Source organism: Panthera uncia, chromosome A2 (assembly GCF_023721935.1).
Source record: "Panthera uncia isolate 11264 chromosome A2, Puncia_PCG_1.0, whole genome shotgun sequence".
Classification (NCBI taxonomy): Eukaryota; Metazoa; Chordata; class Mammalia; order Carnivora; family Felidae; genus Panthera; species Panthera uncia.
In genome coordinates this window covers 152,454,934-152,479,709 of record NC_064816.1, presented here as the reverse complement: position 1 = coordinate 152,479,709, position 24,776 = coordinate 152,454,934, and the positions used below count along the sequence as shown (strand labels likewise).

Here is a 24,776-nt window from a genome sequence, read left to right as displayed (position 1 = left end):
CAAAGGTTCAGCGCGTGCCACAGCCTGTTGCGTGATTTCCCATAGAGCCTCCTGGTTCAGGCTGGTCTCCGTGGCTCCTGGTTTGTAGATGAGCTGACTCAGAGTACCAAGTAGAACGCTCAAGCATGGCACGTAGTGTCACCAGAGTTCAGTGAGGTATTGGGCTCCCTTTTGGTAGTGGTAGGGGAACCGAAGAGCCCGTGAATTTCCCTGACTGCCGGAGGGATTGAGCATGGATCAGTGCACTGAATCCCAAAAACTGTTAACTAGAGAAAGACCTTGGATCTTGTGAGAGTCTATTAGCCGCCTTTGCGGGCAGAGGTGTGATAGCACCACAGTCAGACTGTTGAGAATGAGGCTTCACTTTCTCACAACCAACAGAATCTCCTTCATAGTGAAAATTTCGATGTTGGAAGACACTAAATTCTGAACCCCCCCCCCCCCGGTAGTAAATAGGCTAAGGAGTTTAGATTTTCTCAGGGATATACCTGGAGGCCTTGCCCCTGAATGCAAATTGCTCTTGGACCTCAGGTGCCTGTGGGAAAGGAAAGAAATGTTTGGTAAAGCCCAAGACAGCAGCCAGATGGCCTCAGGCTGAAGTGGATTCGGTTATAGACACAGCGCTGGAGTAATCTTGAGCAACGACCAAATTCAGTCAGCACTGATTCTACTCGAAGCTGCCAGCTTCTCTTTCACTGGCCATGTGTGGCTGTTAATTATATTGAGATGCTCTTTCCCTTACTGCTTCCTTGAAGTCCTTGACCGAGGCTATGATTTTGTTTCAGTTGGCCCGCTACAGGGAAAAGAAAGGGGGAACAGTTTCCACATTTGATCGTGATTCCTTTACGTGCTGTTTTTCCTCATCTAGATAAAGCCCCTCTAGCACCAGGGGACGGGGAGGTACAAGCATTTCACACACAACTCCTCTAATACTTTCACCCTTGCAGGCGACACCACGGCGTTTAGGAGAGACCCCCTGCAAGGTCCCCGACTCAGCTCCAGAGGGGGACATTCTGTCTCCCTAGTGTCTTGACCGTACACATACCCTTGAAAAGCTGGTCCAGAACGAAGGGGTCAGTGCCGTGCCCCAAGGTGGACGAAGGTGGAAGCAACTCCTGGAGAATCGTCTCCCGACAGAAAACCCATCCAGGCGCGGTCGCCTTCTGCTCCGTGTCTGCTGTGGAGCTCGCTCTCTCTCTTCTGTTTTATTGGAAGGTGATCCCCTCTAGTTTACGTCTTTTCACTTGCCAAAGTTTTAACTCGCTGATGTTGTTCTCCTTTAAATTTATATGCTTCAGTATTGTTACGTCCAAGTGATCCTGAGGAAGGAGCCGGCCAGTTCTGTGTGCTCCGTTGGCTTGATGCGTGTTCAGGTTTTCCTTCCCTTTTGCCCTGAGGAACCCCTTGTCCTCGGGGTCTCCTTTTTACTCACTGTGCCTTCTGGACTTCTCCAACGCCCTTGAACATCCCTTACCATAATTCTCCTTACTCAGTAAGGTTTTATGCTGGTATTTGTTCAAATAGGACAGGGCGTCCATTGCGCGGCAGTCACCCTCGAGGTGCGGCCTTGTGGTTCTTCGTACTCTGCTGGACGTTGTGCTGCTGCCCTTCGTCATTTAACCCTCACGCTAGCCTGGTGGGGGTGGCGTATCCCTCCCACCTTGAGCTCTGACATCCCTGCTGGGTCACCTTCTTCACCTCTGTCTTCAAAGAACAAAACGGTCTTACTCGTTCTAATATCTTCACCAAAAATAACGGGCACTGTAGCTGTTCAGTATTAAATGCCAACTGCTTAATGGAATTCGGGCAGAAAGAATGGATGAAATGTAAATGCAAACCAGGTCTCACAGTTGACTGAAAAATTCTGAACATGATACTCACATAATTGAGTATTTACAGGCTTTCAAAAAAGGCGTTAGAACCAGATTCTAAGGAAAAAAAACCCACATCTTCCTTTTTTGTTTAAGGTATTACATTTCATGTTTTTGGTAATATTTTCCTCAAGAGGAAAACATTGTATTGTGTTTTCTCTTAGTTTTATTATGTGTATTGTTAATAGATTTCCTTACGCCTCTTTTCTCTTGTAATTATTCTTTGTAATTTTTATTTTAGGTTTCCTTACTACATCTTTCACATGTATAATGAAGTCTTTTTCAGTGACTATTATTGTTTTTTACTGCTCGTGTTGAATTTAATTACTTATAATTTGTCCCTGCCCGCCCCTCTCTCCCTCCTTGCTCCCTCCCTTCCTTCCATTGTTATCCCCATAGTATCTTCATAGTATCTCTGAAGATAGTCTTCAAGGAGACGCTCCTTTGATCTCTGCTTCTTGTCTTGAGGTGGTGATTCTGAGATTCCTTGCTCTTTTTCCTTAATACTCTTACTCATCCTCCGGTATCTCTTAATTTTTCATTGAGCAGTAAAAGATTTCCTTCATTGGTTTAGGCCAGTCTGGATTTCCTTTATGGTTGTATAGTCTTATCTGTATGAATTCTTCCCTGAAGGAAGTCTTCTGAAATGCAGGCCTCATGATTAGAAATTAATACATTTTAAAGGGCACGTGAATTTTCATAGCTAACAATGGGGTGTTTGAGCCCTGGATAGGCTTCAAATACATGGAATTTTCCCCTTTTCTCTAATCCTTTCAAATAGCTAAGTTTTAAATTTGAATGAATCATCTTGTAATTCAGATAGAATTTTTAATTGCAGACATTGAGAGATGGATAGCAGTTATTTAATTCTTTAGATTAATACTTCTTTTGGTGAAAATTTTCAGTATAATCTTGGCCCTGAGTCCACACATGCTAATCTTAGGTTTATTCTTACACTTTTACTTTATTTTTCTCACATAACCTTATGTTGGTCATCTGTCTTCTGCCAGATTCTGGTATATTTGAGAACAGATTCAGTGTTTCTATCTGTAGTACCTTTATGTCAAACTCATAAAAATGCCAAGCACAAGAAAATATGGTTATATAAACAGATATATGGGAAAATTGAGGCCAAGAAACTGACTTTTAAAAAGATACAGATACATACTGAGTTTATTTATTGAGTGCTACAGGTAGAGTTGTCTTCTAGACATTAGGGAGCCCGTGTTCAGCTAAGGACGGTAAAATGGAACACAAGTCCAATATTACCTCTTGGTCTACTTTACCTTGCTCAGCCAAAAATTAATGAGAAAGTGTATAAGAATTATAATAGGTGAATCCATTATATTATTTGGGGCCAGACTCCATTCATTTGTCCTCATGAGACTTTCCTATTTGGTAGCAAAGATAAAGATTAGGTCTGTGGTTTCTTTTATGTTGCTCCTTGGTTCCTAATATAGATGTTTGTCATTTCCCATTTTCTTTGTCCCCCTGGTCTGCCCCATGGTGCTGCAAAATAACATGTTTAACTGGGGATGGGCTTTCACATAGTTTCTTTCTGTTCTGTTTAGTCTGTTTGCCATTTACTGTTTGTCACATGAGCTTCCATTATACATAGTTTTATCAAGATCTTTTGTAGGTATTCCCCATTTTTTTCAGGATAAAAAAATCTGACCACCGACATCAGTGTTTTCTTGTGCGTGATCTTTGGTGTCCTACTCTTTTTGTTTCTCTCTCTGTACAAAGCTGTGCAGAAAAATAAGGAAGTCGTCCCGTGTATAAACATACCACTATTTTAGGATTTCTTATTTTTACTCTCTTCCTCATCTCTGATCGGTGTTAAAAGAAACATTCAGACTATTAAAAAAAAAAATGATTCCGTGACACTCATTAAAGCACAGTTAGGTTTGATTCAAGGGATGGACCATGGCACTTGGCACAGGGATCACCCACTGGGTCTCATGGTGGGAGATTCGATGCAGCTCTCAACACAACAAGGGCTAGTGGAAATTTGTAGCCATGGAGCAGGGGTAGGGATCATTAGATGGGGTATTAGCAAGAGGAAGAATCAGGGGTAGGAAGATTCTGGCTAAAATGATGTGACAGGATTCTTGCTGAAGGCAGGTAAGATCACCTGGGGGATGCTGGAGCATAAGGGACCTGACCTGATCTGGAGGGTGATCAGGTACTGAGGGTGTGGGATAGGGGCGACAGTTCTGTTTACACCGACTTAGCAGGGTTCTTGGTAAAATTGGATGGTGTGAAATGAACATGGAAGTCCAAAGGTCAGGTGTAGTTGAAAAAGAGTTCAGGATAGCCTGAGTAGAGTTTGGTTAGAAAGAAAATTTTTATCTTAGGCTGTGTACCATTTTTATCTGGAGACCATTTGTATTTTCTTACTTAAAATTTAAAGTTGTTACAGCTCTACTCCATTTTGATGCCATATACACACCATATACATATACATACATACACATATATACATGTATACATATAATTTACATTTGAAGAAAACCAGGTTGACTTGAAGCTTTATGTTAGCTGTGTTTTGTTAACTGCTGGTTTTAGATCCAATATGCATTAAGATTAATTTGCCATGTATATGGAATAGTATATAAATTAATGTGAAAAATCAACAACCCTGACAATTAGTTACCTACAGTGAGTATCTGCTCAGTACTCTATGCAAGTTACATTATTTTGTTTTTCTTGTAAACCTTCAAGCATTTGTAGGAGCCTCCAAACACTAAGTCACATCTTTGTGTGATATAATCCTTGCCTCCCATGCATACTTTCTATTTTGCTTATTATTATTATTTTTTAATTTAAACGTGCAGCCTCAAGGCATCTGGGTGGCTCAGTCGGTTCAGCGTCTGACTTCGGCTTAGGTCATGATCTAGCGGTTCCTGAGTTCGAGCCCTGCTTTGGGCTCTGTGCTGATGGTTTAGAGCCTGGAGCCTGCTTCAGGTTCTGTGTGTGTGTGTGTCCGTCCCTCTCTGCCCCTCCCCCGCTGGTACTCTGTCTCTCTCTCTCAAAATAAATAAATAAATAAACAAACATTAAACATGCGGTGTTTCATGTTAACACGCCCAGAGGTTTAGAAATGATCTATTTTTCCAGTTTATCCATTGTTTGGTTTAAAAAAAAAAGTTTTAATACACCTTTGTGTTGAAAATTTTACTTCATATATTGTTTTAGATATATTTTTTAAAGAAATACACTACATACAGAATTTAAAAACAAACCATTAATTGTTCTATGTATTTTTAGTTGATATTTTTTGGACTGCTACATTCTGTTTGATTTTGTGTTAAGGCTCTTTGGACAAAGCATAAGATTCCTCTGTTCTTTTTTTTTTTTAATTTTTTTAAATGTTTTATTTATTTTTGAGACAGAGAGAGACAGAGCATGAGCAGGGGAGGGGCAGAGACAGAGGGAGACACAGAATCCGAAGCAGGCTCCGGGCTCTGAGCTGTGAGCACAGAGCCCGACGCAGGGCTCCAACTCATGAGCCGTGCGATCGTGACCCTAGCCAAAGTCGAAGTCGGATGCTCAGCCGACTGAGCCACCCAGGCGCCCCAAGATTCCTCTTTTCTTGAGAAACTTTCACTCTTGCACACTCTCTAGCTGTTGCTCTGTTTTTCCATGGATTAAGAGAGTTATGTTTCTGTCACTTCTTAACCTTCCTAAAATTGGAATGGCACCTTGCAGTCACTGGCAGCAAATGACAGTCATGACCTAGTTGTATGAAAAGTCATTCTTGGAAACATTCTGATAAGCTCTGGCTTAGATTTGACAAAATAAAAATTACTTAAAGTCAATACGTTCATTGTATATAATTTGGGAAAAATTAATGTTTTGTTAAATTAAGTAATCTCCATGCCCCACATGGGGCTTGAACTCCCTCCCTGTTATTGAGAGTTACGTGCTCTACCAACTGAGACTGCCAGGCACGCCTGGGAAACAATTTTAAAAGGCTGATAGAAGGAAAAATAATAGTTTGAAAAAGAGACTTTACTTACATTAATAATCAGGGAAATTTAAAACATTCAAACAGCAGGACTTTTAATGCTGAAACATCCATCAAAATTGCCCTTCATCCTAGAGACTCCTTTAATTTTCTTAGCCCTTCTCTGCTTCTTTGAAGGTTTTAGAAGCAGCCTCTTAATTCGGCTGGAAACTCAGTGGTTGTTGACAGATTATGGAGAATCTTCCACTTAGCCTTTCCTGAGGTGTTTTTTTTCTCCCTATTTTGAACTCTAAGTCTCAGACCTCTTGGGATTCGCATGAAGTGTTGTCCTAAGTAGAAAATTAACACAGATATGGAAGGAGAAGCTTGGAGGTTAACCACTGAGGCTTTGGTGGGAAAATGTGGCCTTGTGCTGCCATTTGGCAAATTAATTTCTGTTTTAGGTGTTAGTTTTTCCTTTGGCAAAATGGGAGAAGCAACAGGATTCCCCCCTATTTTGTAGGGATTAAGCAGTGCATCTGCAATACTTTGGTTTCCAACTTGTGTTTTCTTTTTTATTCTGTATTTAATGAATACTTAGGAAGCGTCTCCTCTATGCCAGGCACTGTGGATACAGCAGTGCATTCTAAGAGATTCATGCCCTCTTTGAGCTTCTCTTTGCTAGTTGGGGAGACTCTCAGTACTTGATACCTCGTTAGCATTCAGTAAATGTTACCTTATTGTATGGGAAGTTAGCGTATAGCAGTCTGTGTAACGGTATAATAAAAGAGTAGCATCTTATTATTCTTTTGAGCCTGACAGTACTTGGAGATGAGAGCTCTAATCGCCTCCTCATACAGCCCTACTCTATGGCTCCTGCCGTATCAGTGCTCGAAGGGAGGAGCTGTGAAGAGTTCCAGATGACAGCTTGCTGTGTTGGCACTTATTATTCAGATGCTGACGGGATATATTCTTGGGCTTTTATACTTGGGAGCAGATTGAACCTGTCCGCTTTAGATTTCATTCATAATCTTAATCACATTCCTTTTAGCTTTTTCGAGCAGTCTATAATTTTAGAAGCCCTACCTGCTGAATCATAATGGTGAAGAACATGAGTTGATTAGCCAAAATAATGTTAAGAGCTATTTCATTTTAATTTGAGCACGTCAGGTCTAAAGAAGACATTCACGGTCTTACAGCTAGCTGGAACACCTTGACATTGCTGTCAGCAATAAGGCCAATAATAGCCATATCAGAATGGAGTTTTTTAAAATATCAATTATTTGCGTCTTCAGAATCTTCAGCTGAAATTAATGGTGAGGAGAAGGTGGTGATCATTACTTGAAATGGTCTGAAATATATTTTACTATGTGGCTACCACCACTGTCTCTAGGTTTCTCTCCTCCCATTACCCCTGTTAAAAGATAAACTGGGACACATAAAAATTTTCAAGAGTTTATTGGAGCAAATATCTGTCTGACTTGGGCAGCCCCAAACTGAAGCAGTTAGGAGTGGTCAACTGCCAGGAGCCCCAGGCAGAACTTAGAGACGGCTGTCCTGGCAGCAAGGCAAAGAAATTATTTGATTAGCTGTAGCTTAATCTATATTATATATTACATTTCTGTGAGTGCAGAGCTTGATGCAGGGCTCCTACTCACAAACCATGAGATCGTGACCTGAGCCAAAATCAAGAGTTGGGCACTTAAGCGGGTGTGCCACCCAGGCACCCCGAATTTCATTTTCTAAGATGCCAGTGCATTTACAGCAGACTGGCTCAGCTTCCCATTTCCTCACATAGGCTCCCAGGGCATTAGGGCCACCCCAGTCTGATGGCCTCCTTAAACCTCTCCTTTTCCCGCTCATAGTATTGCCAGTTAGTGTGTGTGTTTGACCCCTTTTGCAAATGATACTGTATCTGAGTACCATACTTCCACCTGAAGGACTCACTATTGCTGGTCGGTCCTTCACGAGCGCCCCAGTAAGTTTTCTGTGACCCTCTCCCCCCATCTCCCCCCCGCCCCCCGCTGGGGGGTTAGGTTTCCCTTGACATGGAATCTCATTGTACTTGGCACATTGGCTTTGTTTCATTTGTTGTTCTTCATGTCGTCTGTTTTGAGACTTAATTTCTTCGTTGGCTGTAAGACATTAGTAATCATCTTAATATCATCAGCCCCTTATGGCATCACAGGGAAATAATGATTTTTAACTATAAAGAGTAGTTTCCGTTAGAAAATTAGAGAACGTTACGATCATTGCTGGTTAATTCATACTTGTTTTATTCTGGCACCTTAATTCCACAACCTTTAATTGATTTATTTATAGTCCGTATCTCACATAAATACTCGTGATATTGGTGTAAAGTAATAGCAAGAGTCGCTGAAATATTGGCTTTAATTGCATTGATGATGTCCTTTAGGGGGCTTTTGTGAGGAGAAGGAAGTGGGGCCAATTGCGTGAAATAAGAGGGAAAAAAGTTCTCTGTCGGCGTTTTGACAAACCAAGCCACTGGGGTTATGCGTGGAGTGACTGCTGCCTTCATCTTCAGAAAGTCCGTAACTGCCAGTCTTGCGACCATGTGTGTGTGCTGCTGACTTCTCAGACAGTTGCCATTTTGCCCCCGTCCACGGGTTTTGGCCCGGTTCAAACAAAGGTGGGTGAGGGAGTTTCTCTCCGGTGGCCACTCCAGCTCCATCTGAGAATGGCTCCAGTCGTGTCAGTTTTTCCCAGAGGACTAGACACGGGATCTGGGAACCCACCAGGTCATATCATCTGCTTTCGTAATGCTAAACGTAACCTACAGATAAAATAAGAGAGTTAGAAGTAGATAATTGGTTAGCCATGTATGTTCATGAAAGTTACGAACAAGTATCTCATCATGTCTGACAAACTTTGTGTCCTAGGACGTTTTATGGCAAGTAGCACCAGCTGCCCTGTGGGGATGTGGAACAACCAGTAACTGGGTGCATATTGGGCAATGAGTTGACTTGCTTCAAAATCTCACATGATTGCTGGGTACAAAGGTTAGTTAGTAAGAGCATGAGCACTGGTTGTGTTTCCCTTGACTCAGCTAATGTGGAGTGTTCTTCATGTGTTAGGTGCAGAGAAAGGGACCCTGGAGATGGTTTGGTTTATTCTCAGGGTTTGCCAGCTTTTTACGTGTTGTACTTTTACTGCTCGCTGATCATTTTGTAATAATGTCGCGGTCCTAGAGGACAACGTGGATGGCACGAACTACCCTACTTGTAGTTAAACGTCTAGTGGAATGAGTAGTGGACTCAGAAATCTATAGCGTCGCCTTGACTTCTGGCAACAGTGTTTAAATCTTTATCTTACTGGACCTTGTTCTTTTGATATTGGCTTCTTTTCCGTGAAAATGATATTCAGCCCGTTCTCTTCATGGACTCAGATTGTCATTTTATACTGTGAAACCAGCAGTTTGCTGAATTGTAAAGACTGTTTAAAAAAAAAAAAAGGTGTATAAAATATCATGGAGCTGAAGAGTGAGAGGAACAGAATATTCATCCCTCTCCCCACTCCCGTCCTCCACACATTTTCAGGAACAAAGCAATGAAACTTCCGGCTTTTTCCCACGTTGAGAACATTCTCTTTGTAATGATAGCAATTGATGTGAAAACCTTACCACAAATTCATTTAATTGCTTAAAAAAAAAAACATTAAAAGTGTAAATGAGAAGTTCAGAAACACAGGTTTTAAACCCCAAGTTAACTTCTGTTTGTGGCCTTAATTCCCACCACTGTTCCCCTTTCTTACTTAGCTCTAGCCAGATTCGCTTTGTCCATCTTTCTCTGAACGTTCCAGGAAAGCAGTGGCCTCGATGCCTCTGCACGAGGGGTTCCTTTCCCTACAGGGAGCCTTGGGCCCCATCTGTCTCACTTCCTACTTACTCATCACCTCCTTAGAGTCTAGATGTTGCAAGTGACCTAACCTCTCCTTTTTTACTTCCCTGACTTGTTTTTCTCCTTAGCATTTATCATTGTGCAACATCCTGTGTATTTTATTTATTTTGTATATTTTCTGTCTTCTTGCAAGGAATGTGAACTTCGTGAGGCAGGAATTTCATTGCTGTAACCCTTATTCCTAGAATAGTTCTGGGAGTGTAGAAAGTGTTGAGTAATACTTGGTGAATAAATAAAACTGTACTGGCATTTGTGGTTACTTTTCTTGTCTGCGGCAGGTGGAATCATGAAGTGTTGTGTGTATGATAAATTGTTTCCATATAGATCTCAAATAGTTCTTTAAAATTTAAATCAGTGATTAGATAAAACTGAAAGATTCCAGATGTATTATAAAAATTAGGCCCTGGGATTCGCTGTCACAACTGAATGTAGTCAGTAGAGATTTTTCTGGCAAGTAAAACAAAACAAAAACTAGTTTGATTGTATTTTTTTTCTCCTTTGGTGCAAATCATATTCTCTTTATTGGAATATTTCATTCTGTGTCTAGGGATGATAGAGGAATTATTAGACACCTGATGTATTAAAATATCTTCCAGGTCAAATATAGATGTTCCAAATTTTTTCTATTAGAATTTTTAAATTAAAATGATTAAATTTTATTTATTTACAGTCAAGACCTAGGGAACTGTGTTTTTTCCCTTTTAGAAGGGTTTTAATTCCTGCTGAGACTCAGATACAACAATATGAAGTAGTTGGTTACAGTTTTATTAGTTTATACAAGGTAGAATTAACATACTTTGTATTTTAAGGTTACCAGAAATCTAGGGATTCAAGTATCCTTTTTCAAGAGCAGTGATTGCAAGAGAGAGTCTCTAGATGCTTATTAAGTACTCAAGAAATGTGCAAGCCACTTATTAGGTTGTAAATGGCCATGGCCATGGCCATTTGCTCTGTGGAAATTGGCAAGTGCTTGAAATCAGGGCTTCATGCATCCTTCAGCTATTTGGGCTAGTTGTTCGTGGTGCGAATTTGCTAATGTTTGTCAACTTACAGTGTCATGGTATTCCTTTAGATTCGGATAGGCTTTTTAAAAAAAAAATTTTTTTTTAACGTTTATTTATTTTTGAGACAGAGACAGAGCATGAATGGGGGAGGGGCAGAGAGAGGGAGACACAGAATCGGAAGCAGGCTCCAGGCTCTGAGCCATCAGCACAGAGTCCAACACAGGGGTCGAACTCACGGACCGTGAGATCGTGACCTGAGCTGAAGTCGGATGCTTAACCAACTGAGCCACCTAGGCGCCCCTGGATAGGCTTTTTTTAAAGTCCTGGAAGGAGGAAAAGTTATAACCAGGTTCATGGATGTGTGCCCAGGATATTAAAACCATTCTTTTTATGTGTCCTGGCAGGGGAAAGCGGGGGAAAGGTACATTTCCTCCCTTTGGCCCACATCATTTCCAGATGTGTGTGTGGGTGGAGCAGTGGTGGGGTGTAGTTCACACGGAACCTTCTTGGCATTGGCAACTTGACCGTAAATGTTACTGATTATTAACCAGCCTGTAGATTTACAGGAAGAGGTTTAAGCATCAATGTCTTATTTTTATAATGAATGCCAAAGAAAGAAATAGAATTCAGTGTGTAGCTGCTTTAGAACTTGGCCATATGGTTCATTAAGTGAGGGACCTCTATATTGAGCCTCTCGTAGTTTGTTCTTTACATTAAAAAAAAAAAAGTTCTAAGATTGGATTTCTGTTCATACAGGTTATGATGTTGTTAGAAGCAATTTTATAAGACATAGTCTTAGAGACTAATTGGAAAGTTAGAACACTCTAAAATTATGATGGTTAAGTTTGTAAGCCTCTGTACGTGTGTTGAGTTTTGGGGTAACCATTTAGTGGTACAGGAAAACAACACAATGCATGGTTTTTAAAGTTCATGTTACAGAACTGTTATTTCAAGACTTCTTCGTGCTGTGCCGGGAGCTATACTCAATTTTGAAGGTAAAAGGAAGGAGTACATTATTTTTTTCTACATGCCTTGACTATACACTTTGTTGAAAGAGAAGTATATAACTATTAGTGGAAAGAATTAAATACTGTGATATACAGGTGAGAATAATAAAGGGGTAAAAGAGAGAGAGGTAGAGAAAAGGAGTATAAAATATTTGCTCTAGGTTTTGAAGGATAAGCAGGTCTTTTCCAGGGCGGACAACTACGTTTGCTGAGTATTGATTTATTTTGTTCAGACACCATCCTAAGCTCTTTCTGCATGTTTTTTCATTGAATCTCCTGTTACTATAGTCCACACTTTGTAGACTCAGACTTGTTAAATAAATGTCTCAAATGTCTCCAAAGTCCTACAGCTAATGACAAAACTGGGATTTGAACTAGGTCTGTGTGATCCCAAAGCTGATGTTGTTAAGCACTGAGTTATTCTGAGTAGTCTTTAGGGCAGAAGGAAAACCACAAAGATACGGGGATGAGGAAGGTGACTGACCACAGGACAGTGAACCAGTCTAGACCCTTCCTGTAGACTGGAACGTAGGAGTTGAGAAGGTTGGAAACCTGACCAAACTGCCACGGCTGCTGACCAAACAGGATATGCGTTTCAGTCACTGATAAACTTGATCAGTGTTACTGGGCACCTACCGTATGCTGGGCATTTTGCCTCATGTGGGAGGTTCAGAGATGAGCACCTGAGCCTAGGAATAGTAATGATCCTGGTATTTTCGGTTTTGATCTCTTGCCGTGCACATCGGCCTAGAAGGATTTTTCTTCACTCCATCTTGAGAGAAATTTCTTAGTTTTTGTATTAAATTTACAGTTTCATAACTATATGTAAGTTTATATACACGTTGCGTGAGTGTGTAATAGAATTTTACTGTGTGGCGTGAGGCAGAAAGTTTATGCCATCAGTATCTTCAGTTTTCATCGAAGTAGGAGGCCTCTTCTCCCTGTTGAACAACTAGGCTGCTCTCATTTCAGTGCCGCAACTATCGACTTAAAGAATGCATTGTGCAGGCTGTTAAAATCCTTTATAAAGTTAGGTAGGCAAATACTAAATGAGTTTATGAATAAATGAACCAAAATGCTTTCTTTTAACTAGCATGTGACTGGTGGTGTTACCTACCGCCCCCCCCCCCCCCCAGCCGCCACCCCCGCCCTTGTCAGCTTCTCCTTTTCTGAGAGAACAGAACTAACATTTTGAGGTCTACCCCCAGCCTGTTTTCAGTTTCTAATCTGATTCTGCGTGCTATTTTTGCTCATAAATTCTCCCTCCTCACCTCCTTCTTAAAGAGCTTTTAAATGGAGTACAGAGTTGATTTCAGCATTTATATGATATAAAGGCAAATACAGAGAAAGTTAATGATTTCTTGCTCCCCTTTTGATTCTCATTCTCCTAAGGTAATTGGTTTTTAGCTTGTTACACCTTCTTCTGTGTTCATTTCTGGTAAATGTCAACCTTAAAAATAAAATAGCCGGTTACTTTACTAGCAAAATGAGTTTATCAGGGAATGGCAAAGGAAGTGCACCTGGGGACAAGCAAACTATGGTGAACCACGGGCAGGTCCGAAGAGACCCAGGCAAGGTCAGCTTTGACTAGTTTCAGGGAAGAAATTGGGGAGGGTTCTTTTGCACAGAGTTTCCCTGGAGAAGGACAGGAGTTCCAAGTTGTGGTGGTTTCCTCACTGGCTGCAGGAGGTGATTGCTGCTTTGTTGCTGGGGCAGGGAGGGAACTTCCCTTCCTTTTCGTAAAGGCAGCAAATAAAACTGCTATGTGAAAAGCACCCTCCCTGTCAAAATAATTCCTTTCTGCTGGTGATGCAGGCTGCAAGTGCTGTGTGTATGTGAGAGCGGCCTGTTAAGGGTTCCCCACTCCGTTTTCAATGAGGTTTCCTGCCCTCATTTCAGGGAACTATTGAAGGGAAAAGTTCTTTGTGGGAGCAGTATGAAAATACTCACAGAATTGGGAATGGGGACTTGGGTACATTCTGAAATGTAACACCGATTTATACAAACCTTACCCTAACCTTTGAAGAACAAGTATTTCCTGAATTTTCTACAGTGTGTTACAATGCATGGTGGGGGAACCCTACATTCTGCTCTATAAAATAGAGTGAGTTGGGGCGCCTGGGTGGCTGAGTTGGTTAAATGTGCCACTTCGGCTCCAGTCGTGATCTCAGTTCGTGGGTTTGAGCCCCGTGTCGGGCTCTGTGCTGACAGCTCAGAGCCTGGAGCCTGTTTCAGATTCTGTGTCTCCCTCTCTTTCTGCCCCTCCCCCACTCGCACTCTGTCTCTCTCTCAAAAATAAATACACGTTAAAAAAATCTAAAAAATAGAGTGAGTTGTATCTTTATTGGCTGTCCCGAGAATCTGGTTGTAAGTCACTTTCCCTAGCTTCTTAAAAAACACTTAAAAACACTGTTTAAATAGCGTAAATTACTTGGTAATTTGGGGAGGAGAGATTGGTAGATAGTGTTCCACAAATTCTCTGCTTTTAACTTTCACTCTGAAACTCAATGTACCGTGTTAGTAATTCTTTGTTCTACTCCAGTGTGGTGTTTAATGATTGTTGGCCAACACCTTTTGGGTTGGGCAAGTTGGCTGGCATGTTAAACTCTTCTCTTTCACCTTCTTTTTAATCCCATAAGCACAGGGTGCCAAATTCATAAAATAGGACAGATTAACGTAAAATCAATGCTCCCTTCTATTTTTGTGTTCTAACTAACATTTTTCCTCTTGGCATTTGTAAAAATATATGTATATATTTCCTTTATAAAATGCGGACGCATACTCATTCATTTGCAACCTTGCTTTTGCACTTACTGTTATCTTGGAGACTGCTTGGTATGTTGGACGTAGCATAAGCCGATGCTAATGCATTGTTTCCTTTCTTTTCGATTAAAAACCAAACCAGACCTTTGGATAGCCTTGCTTCACATTCTGTTTTGTGTATATATCATTCCTATGAAAAACAAAATCGAATCACCCAGAAGTTGAAAAACCTGACCTGTTCTGTTCCCCTGGACCTGGATCTGAGTAAGGGCCACTGAAGTGTGAGGTGTTAGCATATGAAAGTGTTTACCAGTGTCCTAGGGCAGATCTTTTGTTGAGAAGCTGGGGCCTACTCATAGAAGTTGCTCTTAAATTCTCTAAAAGCCCATAGTACCCATGAGCTAAAAGTGTTTATTTACCTTGAGTTTAGTAAGGTTTCTTCCATTGTGGGTTTGCCTTGTCCTGTAGTGGACTGTATGTAGATAATCAGAATTACTTCATGGTACGTGGTTCTTTGGAATTAAAATCTGTGTACTTTTTACTTTTTTTTTAAGGGTGAACAAAAAAGTTTTTTTTTTTTAAAAAAAATTTAATGTTTATTTTATTTTTGAGAGAGAAACAGAGTGTGAGCAGGGAGGAGCAGAGAGAGAGGGAGACACAGAATCTGAAGCAGGCTCCAGGCTCTGAGCTGTCAGCATAGAGCCCAACGTGGGGCTCAAACCCACGAACTGTGAGAACATGACCTGAGCCGAAGTCAGATGCTCAAATGACTGAACCACCCAGGCGTCTGGAACAAAAAGACTTCTATTTTATTAAGAAGTAATTTGATCAATCACATGATCGTGTACTATGTAACCAGTATCAATTTGAGAAGGACATTGACTTAGTGCCTAGCAAACCCTGGAACTCCAAATAAATGTCATTTGTTTTCTCCTTACCAACTAGAGGTCTCAGAGAGTGTCAGAGTGTGGTTTGAATATATCCCAATGTAGCTTAATTTGGACTTAATTTTGATTATAAATATTTGTATTCCTTTTGAGTCAAAATCCTGTGTAAGGAAATTTAAGAAGTTCTTTATATTGTCATTATGTATAATATTGCTGTATATGAAGATCTCCCTATCCCCCCCCCGCCCCCCCGCAAGTAGTTCTCATATCTAATCAAGCCCAAATGTAAGATCTAGAGAAGGTATTAAAAACGGGAGTGCTTATTGGCATAACGAACCTCTTTGGCCCTCACTGTGGGTCAGTTAGAGGGGTGCTGTGCTTTTTGAGGTGATCAGGAATAGTTGAGGTTGTAAGAGTAGCCTAGGGATTGAAGATAGGCCTTCTGTGTTAGAAGCATGTGCCAAACTTAAATGGATTTTGCCTTCAGAAAATGTTATGGATTGACTTTTCAAGTGTGAGTACTATTGTGGACCTAGCTGTCAACATGTCAAAACCAATGTGAGGGGCTATAATTTTTTAGTACTTCATGATGAACCCTTAAGGTTATGACACTACGTCTACAGTTTGCTAGGCAGTGATTGATTTATTGATTGACAGGAAACACAGTTTATTGTCGCCCAGGTCAGCAGGACAAAGGACAGTTGATGGAGCAGCTTTGAATTCTGTCAGCAGCTCAAGAGATGTCAGTGTTCCAACATGAAGAACTCCGCTTCCTTCATTTGGGTTATGGTGAGGATGTTTTCTGGGAACGGGTAGATGGTTAACCTTTACAAGGGTCAAAAAAGAAAAATTCCTTCATATGACTTTTTCTTCTATGTCCAGAAAGACTTAAAACGTTGTTAGACTTAACTTCCTTTTCCTATTCCCCTCTGCTTACACAGTAGAAACTTGCCAGGTGTAAAATACATTTCTGGCATAGTGGCTTCTTGTGAGAATTTATCAGAAGCATTTGGTTTTTAGTGGCATAGTTTTTATAATGTTAGGATAATCAAACATGGACAGACCCATTATGGTTGCATTGTGGGAAGTAGGTAATGCTCTTCATAGGAATTGATTTAAACCTTTCAGACTCTTAAATACACTTTTAACCTAAAGATTAAATGTTAATAAGGTTTTTCAGGCTCTGTGGCATAATACATGGATTTCTGTATTCCCTAAATAGGTACTAAATATAAATATCCATTTAACTCAAAAAGTCTTAATTTATTCTCATAAAAAAATATTTCCAAACTCTTTAATTATTTAGTTGTACTCCTGCAGGGCATCTTCAGTTTTTTCTTTTAGATTTTTCTTAATTTATAATGATTAAGACACCATTTATTCAACATAGTATTGGAAGTCCTAGCCAGAGTAATTAGGCAAGAAAAATAAATAAAAGCTATCCAAGTTGAAAAGGCAGCTGTCAAAGTATTACAGTTTTCAAATGACAAATTATATATATATATAAATTCTAAAGACTGCATCAAAAAAAACTGTTAGAAATAATAAAAGGATTCAGTAGAGTTGTAGGATATAAAATCAATACACAAAAATCTGTTTTTTTTTTTTTTACATGAATAATGAACTATCAGAGAAATTAAGAAAACAACCCCATTTACAATCCTATCAAGAAGAATAAAATGCCTAGGAATAAATTTCACCAAGGAGGTTAAAGAGTGCACTGAAAACTATAATACTGTGATGAAAGTGGCGAAGCTACAAATAAATGAGAAGCTATTCCATGTTCATAGATGGGGAGAACTGATATTATTAAAATGCCTATACTACCCAAAGGAACATACAGATTTAATGCAATCCCTATCAAAATTCCAATGGCACTTTTCACAGAAAAACAACAAACAATCCTAAAACTTGTATGGAACCATGAAAGACTCTGAATAGTCAAAGTGATCTTGAGGAAAAACAACAACAAAGCTTGAGCTATCACATTCCCTGATTTCAAAATACGTAGATAAGAAAGCTATAGTAATCAAAACAGTATCCTATTAGCATACAAATAGACACAAATAGACATACACACACACACACACACACACAATGTCTGTGTCTAATAGGATACTGTTTTGATTACTATAGCTTTCTTATCTACGTATTTTGAAATCAGGGAATGTGATACTTCAAGCTTTTTTTTTCTTCTCAAATATGTACACACACACGCACACACACACACACACACGTATATATACACATACATACATACATACATGTATATATGATGAATTGATGACAGAGAAGCCATGAATAGGGGCTTTTGGGTGGCTCAGTTGGTTACATGTCTGACTTTTGATTTTGGCTCATGGATTGTGACACTGAGCCCCACATCAGGCTGTGCACTGACAGTGTGGAGCCTGCTTGGGATTCTTTCTCCTTCTCTCTACCCCTTCCCTGCTTGCACTCTCTCTCTCAAAATAAACTTAAAACGAAGAAAGCCTCCATGAGTATATAGTGCAGAAAGGACAGTCTCTTCAATAAATGGTGTTGGGGAAACTGAACAACCACATGCAAAGTAATGAAACTGGACACTATTTTAACAACTTACACACAAAAAAAATTCCAAATGAATGAAAGACTTGAACATAAGACCTAAAACCATAAAATTCCTAGAAGAAAACAGGTGGTAAGCTCCTTGAGATAGGTCTTAGAGATGATTTTTTGAATATGCTACCAAAAGTGTCAGTTCGGACTATGTCTGTCTAAAAAGCTTCTGCATACAAAACTGAAAGGCAACCGACAGAATGGGAGAAGATATTTGCAAACGACATTTCAGATAAAGGGTTAGTATCCAAAATCTATAAAGAACTTACCAAACTCGACACCCAAAAAACAATCAGTTAAGAAATGGGCAAAAGACATGAATAGACACTTCTCCAAAGAAGACATCCAGATGGCCAACTGACACATGAAAAAATGCTCAACATCACTCATCATCAGGGAAATACAAATCAAAACCACAACCTCCTTAATTCGTGTCAGGATGGCTAACATCAACAACTCAGGCAACAACAGATGTTGGCAAGGGTGCGAAGAAAGAGGATCTCTTTTGCGTTATTGATGGGAATGCAAGCTGGTGCAGCCACTCTGGAAAACAGTACGGAGGTTCCTCAGAAAATTAAAAAAAGAACTACCCTACGACCCAGCAATTGCACTACTAGGTATTTATCCAAGGGATAACAGGTGTGCTGTTTTGAAGGGACACATGCACCCCCGTGTTTATAGCAGCACTATCAACAATAGCCAAAGTATGGAAAGAGCCCAAATGTCCATCGATGGATGAATGGATAAAGATGTGGTATATATATATACAATGGAGTATTACTCGGCAATCAGAAAGAATGAAATCTTGCCATTTGCACTATGTGGATGGAACTGGAGGGTATTATGGTAGGTGAAATTAGAGAAAGACAAAAATCATATAATTTCACTCATATGAGGACTTCAAGAGACAAAACAGATGAACGTAAGGGAAGGGAAACAAAAATAACATAAAAATAGGGAGGGGGACAAAGCATAAGAGACTCTAAATATGGAGAACAAACAGGGTTACTGGAGAGAGTGTGGGAGGGGGGATGAGCTAAATGGGGTAAGGGAGATTAAGGAATCTACTCCTGAAATCATTGTTGTACTCTATGCTAACTAACTTGGATGTAAATTAAAAAAAGTTAAAAGACAAAAAGCTTCTGCATAGCAATGTGATAGCATCACCAAGATGAAAAGGCAATGTGCTGAATGGGAGAAAACAATTACAAATCATATATTAAGGGGCTAATATCCAAAACATACAAAGAATTTGTACAACTCAACAGCCAAAAAAAAAAAAATCCATTGAAAAAATAGGTGGAAGAACTGAATAGAACATTCTGAAATATACGTATATATATATTTTGAGAGAGAATGTACGTGCACAAGCAGAGGAAGGGCAGAGAGACAGGGAGATAGAGAATCCCAAGCAAGCTCCATGCTGTCAGCGCAGAATCTGATGTGGGGCTTAAACTCATGACCTGTGAGATCATGACCTGAGCCAAAATCAAAAGTCATATGCTTAACCGACTGAACCACCTGTGTGCCCCCGAATAGACATTTTTATAAAAGAAGACATACAGGTGGCCGACAGGTACATGAAAAGATGCTCAACATTAATCATCAGGGAAATGGAAATCAGAAGTACCATGAGATGTCCCCTCATGCCTGTTAAAATGGCTATTATCAAAAAGACAATAAGTGTTGGTGAGAATGTGGATAAAAGGGAACCCTTGGGGGCGCCTGGGTGGCTCAGTCGGTTGAGCGTCCGACTTCAGCTCAGGTCACGATCTCACGGTTTGTGAGTTCGAGCCCCGTGTCAGGCTCTGGGCTGATGGCTCAGAGCCTGGAGCCTGCTTCAGATTCTGTGTCTCCCTCCCTCTCTGCCCCTCCCCCACTCATGCTCTGTCTCTCTCTGTCTCAAAAATAAATAAACATTAAAAAAAAAAGGAACCCTTGTGCACTTTTGGTGGCCATATAAATTGGTGCAGCCATCATGGAGAACAGTATGGTGGTTCCTCACAAATTAAGAATAGAACTACCATATGACCCAGCAATTACATTTCTGGGTATGTATCCAAAAACAAAAACACTATTTCAGAAAAATGTAAACACTTTTCATGTTTATTACAGTATTATTTACAGTAACCCAAGTATCTATTGATGGGTGAATGGGTAAAGAATTGTGGCATTCATATACGTTGGAATATTATTCAGCCACAAAAAAGAAAGGAATCTTGCCATTTGTGACAACATGGATGGATCTTGAAGGCATTATGCTAACTGAAGTAAGTCAGAGAAAGACAAATACTGCATGACCTCTGTTACATGTGGAATCTAAAAAAACAAAATTAAGCTTGTAGGTACAGAGAACAGATTGGTAATTGCCAGAGGGGTGAGGGGTGGGAGAAAAGAGTGAACTGTTGGTTTGTTTTTAGTTTAAATATATTGAAATTAAGAAAACAAACATAAACATTTAAAAAGCACCATTTAGCAGTTTTAAGGCAAGATGATTGGTTTTATTGCTTACTTTTTCCAGTATCCTTCCTGGAGTATTTTGTATAACATTCATTTAAGAGTAGTACTCAGGACTCCAGGACCTAGAAGAGGCCATTGTGTTTTACAAGGGTGTTATTTCATTCTCTGAGGAATTTTATTAGGTAAGGAGCCTATTCATCCCCAGACAAATTGGGGGTGGGGAGTTCACTTGATTATTAGGGAAAGTAGCTTGAGTGAATTCATTGTAAATGGATGTAAAGTAGATTTGGAAGAGGTACTCACCAAAATGTGACTGCTTTCTTTTAATGCTGCTTTTGCAAGAGATCACATGTGCAATTGAACACCTGTGCATGTGGGGGAGGGGCAGGGAGAAGGGGACAGAGGATATGAAGTGGCTCTGTGCTGACAGCAGTGAGCCCGATATGGGGCTGAAACTCACAAACTTTTGAGATCATGATCTGAGCCCAAGTGCTGTGCTCAACCCACTGAGCCACCCAGGTGCCCCAACAAATATGGGAGTGCTTCTTATGCAGATGATGAGAAAGCAGCAGTGGGTACTGAGTGGCCAGGCTGATGGGAGGAGAACCAATGGAGAGTGGTTTCCAAAAAGGCAAGGGAAGAACGTGATTCAAGAAAGACGGAGGCAAGATGTGGTGTAGTTTGCTATGCTATGGAGATACGTCAGGCAAGATGAGAACCTGTATTTAGCTGTTGAATTTTATAATAGATGGTTACCGATGACTGAAACAATAGCTATTTCATGGAGGTGGTGGGATGAAAACCTCGTTGAAGTGAATTTTGCTGAAGACTGAAACAAAGATGGGGTCAAAGTTGAAGATCGAGGGCGGATGACCATCTTAACTTACCACTTAAACCAGGACCTTTTGCGAATGGAAGGGAGCACAATTTATTCATATGCTAGTGTAACTGGGATATATTGACTGGTCATTCTTGGTGGGTGAAGCCAGAGTTTTCTCAGGGATGTATCTATTTATGTCTACTCTTTGTTTACTTTCTCTGAAGCAATTTCTTCTATCTGATTTACCAATGCTTAGTTCATTGGTAATTTGATTATTTTAATAGACTTTGATATGAAATATTTGTTCAGAGCTCTTTAATAGTTCTGCTTTTTCCACATGCAATTTATTTTCTCAAAGAATGAATTGAGTTTTGATTTCCCTGTGCACACTTGAAAAAAAAATCTTGCTTTTAAATGTACAAGTTTGTATAATATGAAAATGAAATTCAGTGCCCTAGAGTTTTTATTGTTTAACTGAAATACTTTTAGGGATGAGAGATTCATAGTAGTGGTCTTTGGTCCTCTGACAGCCTAGCTGTTATATATAATGAATGGCATGTGTTTTGGCTAATACTGATTATATCTGTCTTCCAGTAATTTTTTAAAATAGGGGCACCTGGGTGGCTTGGTCGGTTAAGCGTCCGACTTCAGCTCAGGTCATGATCTCACGGTCCATGAGTTTGAGCCCCACGTCGGGCTCTGTGCTGACAGCTCAGAGCCTGGAGCCTGTTTCAAATTCTGTGTCTCCCTCTCTCTCTGACCCTCCCCCGTTCATGCTCTGTCTCTCTCTGTCTCAAAAATAAGTAAACGTTAAAAAAAAATTAAAAAAACAATAGAGATCATTAAATCCTTGGTAAGTTACTAATGCATTTCAGTAAATTTTTTATATTTTAAGTTGTGTTTTATTTCAATGTATTTTCATTTACAGTGCTGGTCTTCAATTCTTTTTTGATCTTATACCATATTGGTTAAAGAAATTTTTTTAATAAAAAATTACAAATAATTATAATAAAATATTAATAAGATATGATATTAAAGAATATGATAAATATGAAACAGTATTTAAAAATAATGATGCTATTAATAATGGCTATCTACTATCATTTGTTAATATCTCAAGGCACTGTACAAATGATTCTCAACTTTGATTATGTATTAGACTGTCTTATGATGGTTTTTAAGAAAACATGATGCGGGGTGCCTGGGTGGCTGAGTCGGTTGAGTGGCCGTTGTGATCTCACGGTCCATGAGTTTGAGCCCCGCGTCGGGCTCTGTGCTGACAACTCAGAGCCTGGAGCCTGCTTCGGATTCTGTGTCTCCCTCTCTCTCTGGCCCTCTCCCGTTTGCGCTCTGTCTCTTTCAAAAATGAATAAATTAAAAAAAAAAAAACTTTAAAAAAAGAAAACATGATGCACCAGTCCAATTGCCAGCATGTTGAATCAGAATTTCCAGGGAAGGAAATTGGCTTCTAAAAAAAAAACCAACCCTGTGATGCTGATATATAAGGAGGCTGATACCTACTTCTCTATATACTTAAGAGTAGATTTATTCATTTGTGATAATTGATGTAAACCCAAAGTTTTATACCGTCTACCTTTTTTCATTCCTTCCTTCCTTCCTTCCTTCCTTCCTTCCTTTTCTATCATTCTTTTCCTCTTCCTTTTTTCCTCCCTCCCCCCACCCACTAAGTTCCTCTCATAACTGGTGAGATTGCATTTGAAACTTATGAGCTGGTTCTAGGAGGTAGGCATAATTAATACTGTCATTTTTTTATATAATTAGGCTTTTGCAGAATTTGTATTACCTTCAATATGTGTTGAATATTTTCAAGCCACTCAGCCATTTCTGAAGATTAGTTTATGTAAAAATCTGTCATTTTACTTTACCGGGCACAAGTAAACTGCATCATCATAATGTATTGAGAGAGAAGTGAGAATGGGGCACTGCTGATGCCTCTGTGTGGCGCTTCCCTTTTTCCTTGGGAATCTCCTTTATAATCGATAACTCATGGGCATCTACTGCAAGGATGAGTGAGGTGCTGGGGCTCCCCTGTATGTTAAATATCATTAAGTCTTAGTTTCTTTTTTAATTAAAAAAAAAAAAACATAAAACTTTTACACCTGAGCTGCAAGACTGCAATTTTGAAATCATTGATTTAGAGATGTGAATAGAATCTACCCCTGCATATATATTAGGAGATGTAAAGGGAAAAATTGCAATACAATAAGAGTTTGGGAATTTAGTATCCCACTTACATCAATGGATAGATCATCCAGACAGAAAATCAATAAAGAAACATCAGTTTTAAAGGACATGTTAGACCAGATGGACTTAACATATACGTATAGAACGTTTCAAGCAAAAGCAACAGAATACACATTTCCTCAAGTGTACATGGAACAGTTTCCAAGGTAGATCATGTTAGGCCACAAAACAAGTCTTAATAAATTTAAAATAGTTGAAATTATATCAGATTTATTTTCTGACCACAGTGGTATCACAGTAGTAATTACATGAATAAAACTGGAAAAATTGCAAATATGCAGAGATTAAATAACATGCTACTGAACAACCAATGAGTCAAAGAACAAAGAAGTCAAAAGAGAAACACCTTGAGACCTTGGAAAATGAAAGTGTAACATACCAGAATTTATCAGATGCAGCAAAAGAGGTTCAAAGAGGGAAGGTCATAGTGATGAATGCCTACCTCAAGAAACAAGAAAGTTTGAAATAAGCAACCGAGCTTTACACCTTAAAAAACTAGAAAAAGGTAAGTGAAGCCCAAAGTTATTACAAGGAAACAATTAACAAATACTAAATTAGAAATAAATGAAATAGAGACTAAAAAGAAGGTAGAAAAGATCAATGAAAGTAAGAGCTGGTTCTTTGAAAAGATAAACACAGTTGACAAACCTTTAGAAAGACTCACCGGGGAAAGAAGGATTCAAATAAAATCAGAAATGAAAGAGAAGATATTACAGCTGGTACCATAGAAACATAGAGGATGAGAGACTACTGTGAACAATTATATGCCAACAAATTCGACAACCTAAAAGAGATAAATTTCTAGAAACCTACAATCTACTAAGACTGAATCATGATGAAATAGAAAATGTGAATCAATTACCAGTAATAAATTGAATCAGTAATCAATAGCCTCCCAACAAACAACAGTCCAGGACCAGAATGACTTCACAGGGGAGTTTTAACAAAACATTCAAAGAAAAGTTAATATCAGTCCTTCTTAAAGGAGGGAATTCTTCCGAACTCATATTGTTATAAGCCCAGCATTACTCTAATACCAAAACCAGACAAGGATGCCACAAGAAAAGAAAATTGCAGGTCAATATCCCTAATGAACATAGATGTAAAGATCACCAAAAAAAGTATTAGCACATCGAATTTAACAATATATTAAAGGATCATTATATTATGATCAAGTGGGATTTATTCCAGGGATGCAGGGATGGTTCAACATCCACAAATCAGTCAACATGATAGAC

General features: G+C 39.5%; 1 protein-coding gene across 13 annotated transcripts in view; it reads left to right on the top strand.

The window, feature by feature from the left end:
- The window catches only part of TPK1 (thiamin pyrophosphokinase 1), a 349,214-nt gene that overhangs the window by 44,207 nt on the left and 280,231 nt on the right, over positions 1–24,776 (top strand). The window contains exon 1 of one of the 13 annotated variants that reach the window (XM_049642050.1): positions 1,134–1,215. The exons of the other annotated variants lie outside the window; for them this stretch is intronic. The gene's annotated coding sequence lies outside the window, so the exon portion shown is untranslated. Of the gene's footprint in view, positions 1–1,133; positions 1,216–24,776 lie in introns of those variants that run through there. 13 annotated transcript variants of the gene reach the window in all.